This window comes from Triticum urartu, chromosome 5A (assembly GCF_056163025.1).
Source record: "Triticum urartu cultivar PI428250 chromosome 5A, HENAU_Tu73, whole genome shotgun sequence".
NCBI classification, from domain to species: Eukaryota; Viridiplantae; Streptophyta; class Magnoliopsida; order Poales; family Poaceae; genus Triticum; species Triticum urartu.
In genome coordinates, this window is record NC_141877.1 from 413,871,748 (window position 1) to 413,882,198 (window position 10,451).

A 10,451-nucleotide genomic window follows, 5' to 3' on the forward strand; every position below is an offset into this window, starting at 1 on the left:
GCAAAAACAGACACCCGCCAGCCACCTGTGTCCGAAGCACGTCAGTAGAACCAGTCTCATGAACGCGGTCATGTAATGTCGGTCCGGGCCGCTTCATCCAAAAATACCGCCGAATCAAAGTAAGACTTTGGTGGTAAGCATTATGACTATTATCACCCACAACTCTTTGTGTTCTACTCGTGCATATAACATCTACGCATAGAACTGGCTCTGATACCACTGTTGGGGAACGTAGTATTTCAAAAAAATTACCTACGATCATGCAAGATCTATCTAGGAGATGCATAGCAACGAGCGGGGAGAGTGTATCCACGTACCCTCGTAGATTGAAAGCGGAAGCGTTTAGTAACGCGGTTGATGTAGTCGAACGTCTTCACGATCCAACCGATCCAAGTACCGAACGTATGGCACCTCCGTGTTCTGCACACATTCAGCACAATGACGTCCCTCGAGCTCTTGATCCAGTTGAGGACAAGGGAGATTTCCGTTAGCACGACGGCATGGCCATGGTGATGATGAAGTTACCGGCGCAGGGCTTCGCCTAAGCACTACGACGATATGACCGAGGTGTGTGACTGTGGAGGGGGGGCACCGCACACGGCTAAGACAAATCGTGGAGTGCCTTTGGGGTGCCCCTGCCCACGTATATAAAGGAGGGAAGGAGAGAGGCCAGCCCTCCTAGGGGCGCGCCAAGTGTAGGCAGTCCTACTAGGACTCCCAAGTCCTAGTAGGATTCCCTTTCCTTTTTCGGAGTAGGAAAGAAGGAAAGGAGGGAGAGTGAGAAGGAAAGGGGGGGCGCGCCCCCACCCCTTGTCCAATTCGGTTTGGGCAGGGGGGAGGCATGCGCCACCTCGTGGCCCTTCTTCCCTCTCTCCACTAAAGCCCAATAAGGCTCATTAACTTCCACCGGCGAATTCCAGTAACTCTCCGGTACTCCAAAAATACCCGAATCACTCGGAGCCATTCCGATGTCCGAATATAGCCTTCCAATATATCGATCTTTACCTCTCGACCATTTCGAGACTCAACGGCATGTCCGTCATCTCATCCGGGACTCCGAACAAACTTCGATCATCAAATCACATAACTCATAATATAAATCGTCATTGAACGTTAAGCGTGCGGACCCTACGGGTTTGAGAACTATGTAGACATAACCGGGACACATCTCCGGTCAATAACGAATAGCGGAACCTAGATGCTCATATTGGCTCCTACATATTCTACGAAGATCTTTATCGGTCAAACCGCATAACAACATACGTTGTTCCCTTTGTCATCGGTATGTTACTTGCCCGAGAATCGATCGTCGGTATCATCGTATCTAGTTTGATCTTGTTACCAGCAAGTCTCTTTACTCGTTCCATAATGCAACATCCCGCAACTAACTCATTAGTCACATTGCTTGCAAGGCTCATTGTGATGTGCATTACCGAGAGGGCCCAGAGATACATCTCCGATACATGGAGTGACAAATCCTAATATCGATCTATGCCAACCCAGCAAATACCTTCAGAGACACCTGTAGAGGATCTTTATATTCACCCAGTTACATTCTGACGTTTGATAGCACACAAGGTGTTCCTCCGGTATTCGGGAGTTGCATAATCTCATAGTCAGAGGAACATGCATAAGTCATGAAGAAAGCAATAGCAATAAAACTAAACGATCATAATGCTAAGCTAATGGATGGGTCTTGTCCATCACATCATTCTCTAATGATGTGACCTCGTTCATCAAATGACAAGACATGTCTATGGTCAGGAAACATAACCATCTTTGATTAACGAGCTAGTCAAGTAGAGGCATACTAGGGAGATTATGTCTTGTCTATGTATTCACACATGTACTAAGTTTCCGGTTAATACAATTCTAGCATGAATAATAACATTTATCATGATATAAGGAAATATAAATAATAACTTTATTATTGCCTCTAGGGCATATTTCCTTCAATTGCGCCAATTGGCGCAGAGACCAACTACAACTCAGAAGCTAAGCGAACCATTTGAAGGGTTTTTTCAACTATCTACAAAAGGTTACATTCATACTGCGTTTCTATTTGCCTTGACAATGATCATTTCTCATAACTGTAATTGTCGAATTGATCTTAATGACACGATACTCAAGCTATGGACAAGCCAGTGAGCATCCAGAAACAAGAACTGAAGCAAGCTACAAGCTCTCTCAGCGATTAGACTATTTTAGCCGTCAAATCAATCTACTTGGGATTTGTAATAACATCACTGCAATCATACTTTTCATTCAAGGAGCTATCATGAATCACTTTATAAATTTCTTCGTTTAATACTTCATCACAATTTTCAGATTCATATTTTCAAGCAAAACTTTATAGAGATAATCAAGTGCACTTAACTCATTAGCAATTGGTTCATAATAATTTGGTCTTTTCAAAATATTAGCAAGTGGATGAGGATCTATATCAATAGATTTTAAGCAAACGAAGAGGCAAGAAAATAGAAGGCACATGGAAACACAAGCAAAAAAGGCAAACGGAAAATATTTTTGTAAAAACTTTTTAGAAGTGGGGGAGATGAAAATGAGAGGCAAATGGCAAATAAAGTAAAGGAGATGAAAGTTTATGTGTAGGTACTTGATAGATGTTGATGATGTCTCCTCGGCAATAGCGCCAGAAATTCTTCCTGATTGCTTGTATCTGCGTTGGTTTTTTCCCGAAGAGGAGAGGATGATGCAGCACAACAATGGTAAGTATTTCCCTCAGTTATGAAACCGAGCTTATCAATCCAGTAGGAGAACCAAGCAACACCACGTAAACAACACGTGCACACAAACAACAAAAATTTGCAACACAATGTGTAAGAGGGGTTGTCAATCCCTCCTCGGTATTGAGATAGATTAAATTGTATGAGATTGAACAAATAGATCTAGCAAAAACACAAAATAAAATAAATAAATAAAGTGTAGCAAGGTATTTGGTTTTAATATGATACTAAATAGACCCGGCGGCCATAGATTTCACTAGAGGCTTCTCTCGAGAAAATAGCATATGGTGGGTACATAAATTACTGTTGGGTAATTGACAGAAGAGCAAATAATTATGACAATATCCAGGGTAATGATCATGTATATAGGCACCACGTCCAAGATTAGTAGACGGACTCCTGCCTGCATCTACTACTATTACTCCGCAAATCGACCGCTATCCAGCATGCATCTATTGTATTAAGTTCATGGAAAATGGAGTAATCCAATAAGAACGATGACACGATGTAGACAAGATCTATTCATGTAGGAATAGACCCCATCTTTTTATCCTTAATGGCAACGATACATGCGTGTCATGTCTCCTTCTGTCACCGAGGTTGAGCAGCGCAAGATCGAACCCATCACAAAGCACCTCTTTCCATGGGAAGAAAAATCAATCTAGTTGGCCAAACCAAACCAAAGTTTCGAAGAAGAAATATGAGGCTATATAACAATCATGCATAAAAGAGTTCAGCAAAGACTCAAATAATATTCATGGAAAGATCGGATCATAAACTCACAATCATCGGATCCCAACCAACACACAGCAAAAAGTCATTACATCAAATAGATCTCCAAGGACATGGAGGAGAACATTGTATTGAAGATCAAAAAGAGAGAAGAAGCCATCTAACTACTACCTACAGACCCGTAGGTCTATGGTAAACTACTCAGGCATCATCGGATGGGCAAGGGTGATGATGAAGAACCCCTCCGTGATTGTTCACCCCTCCGGCAGAGTGTCGGAGAAGGCCTCTAGATTGGATTTCGTGGTTTTGGAAATTGCGGGGGCTAGAATTGTGTTTCGTCAACTCCCCTAGGTTTTTTTGGGATTTTAGAGTATTTATAGAGGCGAATGTCGGTGGAGAAGCCTACCGTGGGTCCCACTACCCACCAGGGCGCGCCTGGGGCCTTTGGCGCGCCCTGGTGCCTAGTAGGCCTCATGGGCCTCCTCTGGTGCACTTCCTTGGCTCCCTGGGTATCTTCTATCCAGAAAAAAATCTCCAAAAATTTTAAGGGCATTTGGACTTCATTTGTTATTGATATTCTGAAAAGTAAAAAAATAAGCAGAAAATAGCAACTGATACTGGGCACTATGTCAATAGGTTAGTCCCAAAAATTGATATAAAGTTGCGAGTAAATGAGTATAAAACATCCAAGAATGATATTTTAATAGCATGGAACAATCAAAAGTTATAGATAAGTTGGAGATGTATCAACCATGTTTGCAACAATTTTATATGGTTTTGGTATGATTTGAATGGAACTAGCCTGGACTAAGACTGTTTTCAGCAGAACTACCTTGTTGTTTTTTGTGCAGAAATAAAAATTCTCGGAATGGGCTGAAAATTTACGGTGATTTTTTGTGGACCTAAAGAAACCCCCGAAGCATCGAGGAAGGACCAGAAGCTTCACGAGGAAGCGACAAGCCTAGGGGGCGTGACTATCCCCCAGGGCGCGCCGGGCAGGCTTGTCGCTCCCTCGTGGGCCTCCCTTGATGTCATACCGACGCCAAAAAATACTATAAATACCCAAAAACCCCGAAAGAACCCTAGATGAGAAGTTCTGCCGCCGCAAGCCTATATATCCATGAAAACTCAATCGGGGTCGTGTTCCGGCACCCTGCCGAAGGGGGAAATCATCGCTGGAGGCCATCTTCATCATCCATGCGACCACCATGATGAGGAGGGAGTAGTTCACCCTCGGGGCAGAGAGTATGTACTAGTACCTATGTGTTTGATCTATCTCTGTCTCTCTCTGTCTCTCTCTCTCGTGTTCTTGGTTTGGCACGATCTTAATGTACCGCGAGCTTTCTTATTATAGTTGGATCATATGGTGTTTTCCCCTCTATCTTATTGTGATGAATTGAGCTTTTACCTTTGAGGTTTCACTATTATCTGATTGAATACTTTTATTGATTTGAGAACACTTGATGTATGTATTGCATATGAATACCTGTGGTGACAATGGGGTAATATATTGATTCACTTGATATATGTTTTGGCACTCAACTCGCGGATTCCTGAGGTGACATTGGGGTAGTCTATGCATAGGGGTTGATGCATGTTTTCGTCCTACTTTATTCGGTATAAATCTTGGGGCATTCTTTGAAGTTCTTTGTGTTGGATTAAATATTATGAATCCAAATTTTTTTTATGCATATCGAATAATCAACTCATGGATACTTGTGGTGACATTGGAGTATCTAGGTGATATTAGAGTTGGTTGATGTGTATCATATGGTGTTATTTTAGTACGAACTCTAGGGCTATTTGTGACACTTATAGGAATAGCTCAATAGATTGACCGGAAAGGATAATTTTGAGGTGGTTTCGTACCGTACAAACAATTTCATCTTATATTCTCCGGTAGATAAGAACTTTGGAGTGACTCTTTGTCGCACGTTGAGGAATTGTTATATGAATCAATTATGTTAGCACCGTTGGGAGATTGCACTAGTGAAAGTATGAACCCTAGGCCTTGTTACTAAGCATTGCAATGCCGTTTGTGCTCCATTTTATCACTTGCGACCTTGCTATTTTCAATTTTTCAGATTACAAAAACATATATCTACTATCCATACTACACTTGTATCGCCATCTCTTCGCTGAACTAGTGCACCTATACAATTTGCCATTGTATTAGGTGTGTTGGGGACATAAGAGATTTCTTGTATTTGATTGCAGGGTTGTTTGAGAGAGACCATCTTCATCCTATGCCTCTCACGGATTAATAAACTTTAGGTCATCCACTTGAGAGAAAATTGCTACTGTCCTATAAAACTCTGCGCTTGGAGGCCCAACACGAGTCTAAAAAAATAAGTTGTGTAGTAGACATCAGTAACTTCTATATATGTAAAGCAATATATGCACCGCGGACCTAATAACTTAGGTACAAACATCATGATAACTTTGACCAGGAAAAAGAAGGTGTTGAAAACATACCTCGGTCGCTTCTGTGTAAGTAGCATGGTCATATGCACACCGCCAACCTGATAACTATGTACAAACACCATGATAACTTTGAACCGAAGAGTTCTTTGTTGAAAACATCTCGCTGGTCACTTCTGTACAAATAGCATGGTAGTTTACGCATCGTAGAGTTGATAACTCAGGTACAAACACCATGATAACTTTTTAACGTGGGGGGAAAGTTGTTGAAAACATGCCCCGATAACTTCTGTGTAAATAGCATGATAATATAAGAATCTAGGCCTGATAACTTACGCAAAAACACCATGGTAACTTTTGGCCGGGGCAAAAAAATTATTTGAAACATACACACAGTAAATCGTGTATACATAACATGATAATATATGCATCACAGATCTGATAACTTTCATAATAAACACCACAGTAACTTTGGCTGGGGATTTTTGTTTGAAATATCTCTAATAATTCCTGCGCAAATAACATGGTAATATACATAACATGACAGCTTATGTGCAAACACCGTGGTACTCTTGATCGAGGTGGAAAAAGTTGTTGAAAACTTACAGCGATAACTTACATAGGAAAAGAATGGCATTTTTACGCACCACATAGCTAATAACTTACGCTCAAACACTATGACAAAGTTTCCCTGGTCAAATAGTTGTTGAATTATATGCCGACAACTTCCGTGTAAAGTTTTCATGTTACCCATGCTAAATTTACCATGCTTCCCATGCTCTAGTTATCAGCCTTCTAACGTTATAGTTATCAACCTTACCCTATTTTTTATTATCGGGATGGTAATATTGAAGTTATCAACCTTATCATGCTTCCCATGTTCTAGTTATCAGCCTTCTAACGAGATAGTTATCAACCTTTATCATGCTAATGTTTACCATGCTTCTCATGTTCTAGTTATCAGCCTTCTAACGAGATAGTTATCAACCTTTATCATGTTATTTTGTTACCAGGGCACTAATGTTTTGAAGTTATCATGATGGTCATGTCATAGTTATAACGCTACTTATGCCAAAGTTATCAAGCCTAATTATAACTTTTTTTCTAATATGGTAGAAAGAAGAAGCGTTTAAATACCCCTGTTTATGTAAGGCAACTAGAAAAGATTGGTGAGTTGGTTATTGGGTTTAGTAGCAACCCAAGAAACCATGGTTCAAATCCCATTTTAAGCACATTATTTCTTTTTCTCCTTCACCAAGACTAACTCACATAAAATTGGGCAAGTAAAAGAAGTCCTTAAACCAAGGTGAGGAAAAATAATCGAGAGAAAGAAAATTGGAAAGCGGGAGGATCGAACGAGACACGGGACGAGAGGACTGATCTAGGGTCGTTTGCATGTATAGCTAAAATCAAAACCTTCAGAAGTTAGCATTGTCCATCAATCTATGCTAGTTTAATCTGGCAAAACATCCCTTGACCAATAAGTAATCCAGAACACACGACATGTTCTCACCTATATTTAGACCTTTTTATCCAATCATGGTCATGTGTGAAACCCGCTAAGCCGTGATGGAGCACCGAGACGTCACGTCCAGCGAGGCGGTCTTGGCAACGACCGAGATGTCCTCGTGGCTCAGCTCCAGGCGTCTTGACACCATGGATCTAGATCTCCAAATCCTTTGATTGCGGGCATCTGGGGACTGGATCCTTGCATCAGAGCGGTTCGCGGGTGGACTGGTATGTGGAAAAGTCAGCCAAGATCAAGGTGGACGAGTGGGACTGTCAGAAGGCTCTGGCGGCGGTCGGAGCAGTCAATGATAGCGCCCGTGGGCATCTTAACCTTGCTAAAGGCGTCCGCGACGTAGTTCACATCCTGCCTAAATCACTCTGGGGAAACCCTAGATCTCCCGAGTCAGACATTGGCGGCGCCTAGTGTTGCCCTCCCTTTGGCGCAACATGTGGGAGTTGGATTTGGCGTGTGAGACCATGGCCAAATGCCGGTGCTCGAGGAGGTGGAGCGGCGTGGCATCTAATGTGCGGAGAACGGTGGGTCTAGGCGGCATGGCACAGCGGGGTCTTAGTGGCGGACGTGTGACCGTGGACGAGCACAAGACAGTGGTGCTGGTTGGCGCCATGGCGGCATCTATGGTTGGCATGGCAAGGATCATGCGGATGTCTGGCCTATAGATGGGTCAACATTTCGATGGTGGTGAAGGCTTCTAGAGTGTGTGCATGTGGTGCACACTTAGGATCTGCTGGAACGGATGTGTGCTGCCGTTACGCCAAGCGGATGCGGGTGGCTCGGTGATGACCCCCAAATCTAGATGGTGGGGTGTTGTGATGGCATCCTCCACTGTCAAGTTTGTAGGTGTGACGTGGTGGCTTGAGATTGTTTGATATATGATTTATGTTTCTGCTAGACCTTTGTGCAATAATAATTTAATAAAAATGTTTGTGTGTGTCTATTGATGCACAGGGACGAGGGTTCCGACCTCCTTCGAAATATCTCCTCACACGCAGATACATTGATTGTGTTGAGCATCCACGTATGGCGTCCAAAACCAAACTACCAAAGATGAAGTGCAGGATCACAGCTTATTTCCAGGAGAAGCGGATAGAGATCGCTTAGACTTCTAGTATATGTAGCACGATGACGACTGTGCATACAATTAACAAATAGGAGTATTGATTAATTTTGCTTCCCCAGTTAAGGGATCCTTTGATTCAAAGGATCTTCATAAGAATTTTGAAGGATTAAAATCCTTTGGATTTTTTCCTATGTTGGTTGTTTAAGCCATATGATTGAATACTATAAAAAAATTCTAAGGATTTCTCTATACTAGTTTCCATAGAACTTTTAGCGTCCCCTCAAACCTCTCTAAAAGAATCCTTTGTTTTTCAATGATGTAATCAAACAAACCAAAATCATGTAGGATTGAGACGAGCATAACATTTCGATCCCATGCCTTTTCTGTTCCCGCGATTTTAGAATCCTACGGATCAAAGAGGGCTCGATATTACATACGCTGAGCACTTTACTTCCTCAACGTAGCTCGTTTTCTTGTCGAAGCAAATTGGGGAAAACTGGTAACCAGCTCCGACAGATCGCCATTTCCTTTCCATCAGGCAACCACCACACATCAGGGTGAGTTTCCACATGCAGACTTACAAATCGATAGGACAAAGGAAAAAACTTAGTATAGTTTCAGAAACAACAAAATAATCATGGATCACATCTTTATTCGCTCCAACGCAATCAACAAACTGCAGATTGATAGGAAACATGATGATCATCATTCATGGGTCGGGACACTGACAAGTCTGGACGCAGTCATCTCTGTGCTTGTAGCACGGGCCACCCCAGCAAGGACCATCGCATCACCACTTGAATGCATTTGGCAGAAATATGGCGTAGCGACAACGATAGCTCACATCCGTTATGTTGATCCCCATCTTATCGATGCTCCGTCCTAAAGAGAAAGAAAATTGAAAGTAGTTACAATATATTCTCCCAACAACAAGATAAGTAGATTTATTCTGTATACATGGAAAACCACTCTGGATCTGATCTTTCCATGGAGTTGATGAAACAACTTTGAACATACCGATGAACACTGGAAATGACAAACTTTAATTGTTAATTTTACCATATATCAGCGGAGGAGTGGCCAAGCAAATCACAAGAACCAACAAAAGCAGCAAGAGAGCTTGGCCATTGTGCTTGATGTGCTTCGCCATGGTGTGAGAGATTCACTTGGTCTTGGTTATGTATCCTTTACTTGTTGTTCATTGCAGTGTATGCAGAGCCTCACACATAGCTGCACATTGCACATATAGAAGTAGACATAATCAACTTTAATTCAGAGCCTGCACATTGCACATTGTTTTTTTGTAAGAGAAAATAAGCTTCCTCCTCTCTTCAAGATACATACTTCTCTTGTTTCATGACAGCCGCTGTTATAAGCTACAAAACTGCTATCTAAATCAACTAGAAGTATAATTCAGAGACTTGTCTACTGGGATTTTGTAAGCTACAAGAGTGATGTCTAAGTCAAGAATTTGGGCTTCAACAGCCGCTGAAAGAGTCACTGTAGTGCTGCAGTCTCAGAAGATCTAAGTTGAAGAAACTTACTCTAGTTGTTATGAATCAAAAGAGACAAAATCATGTTATCTGAACATCTGATGCTCAAATAAACAATGTGGGTGATTCTTGATTTGATTCATAAGAAAACTAGTTGGCTGCTTCCCCTAATAGAACTTCTCAAGGAAGCGATCAGTGTAAGAGAAGGGTGTCAAAATCTTCACCCTCTCTCGAGATGGCTCTGAATACTCTACTCACCAGCAAAAAGCTGAAACCCTACGTGACTTCTTTGTGTCACTAATTGGCACCGCCGTTCTAACATCCTGGGCCTTTGATCTAAATTCTATTTACCCACAGCCGGTGGCCGGGTTACACACCTTAGATGAGCCCTTCTCCGAAGAGGAAATCAAGCTTGCCTTCTTCACAATGAATCCCCAAGCCAGCCCTGGACCGGACGGGTTCGGACCCTCTTT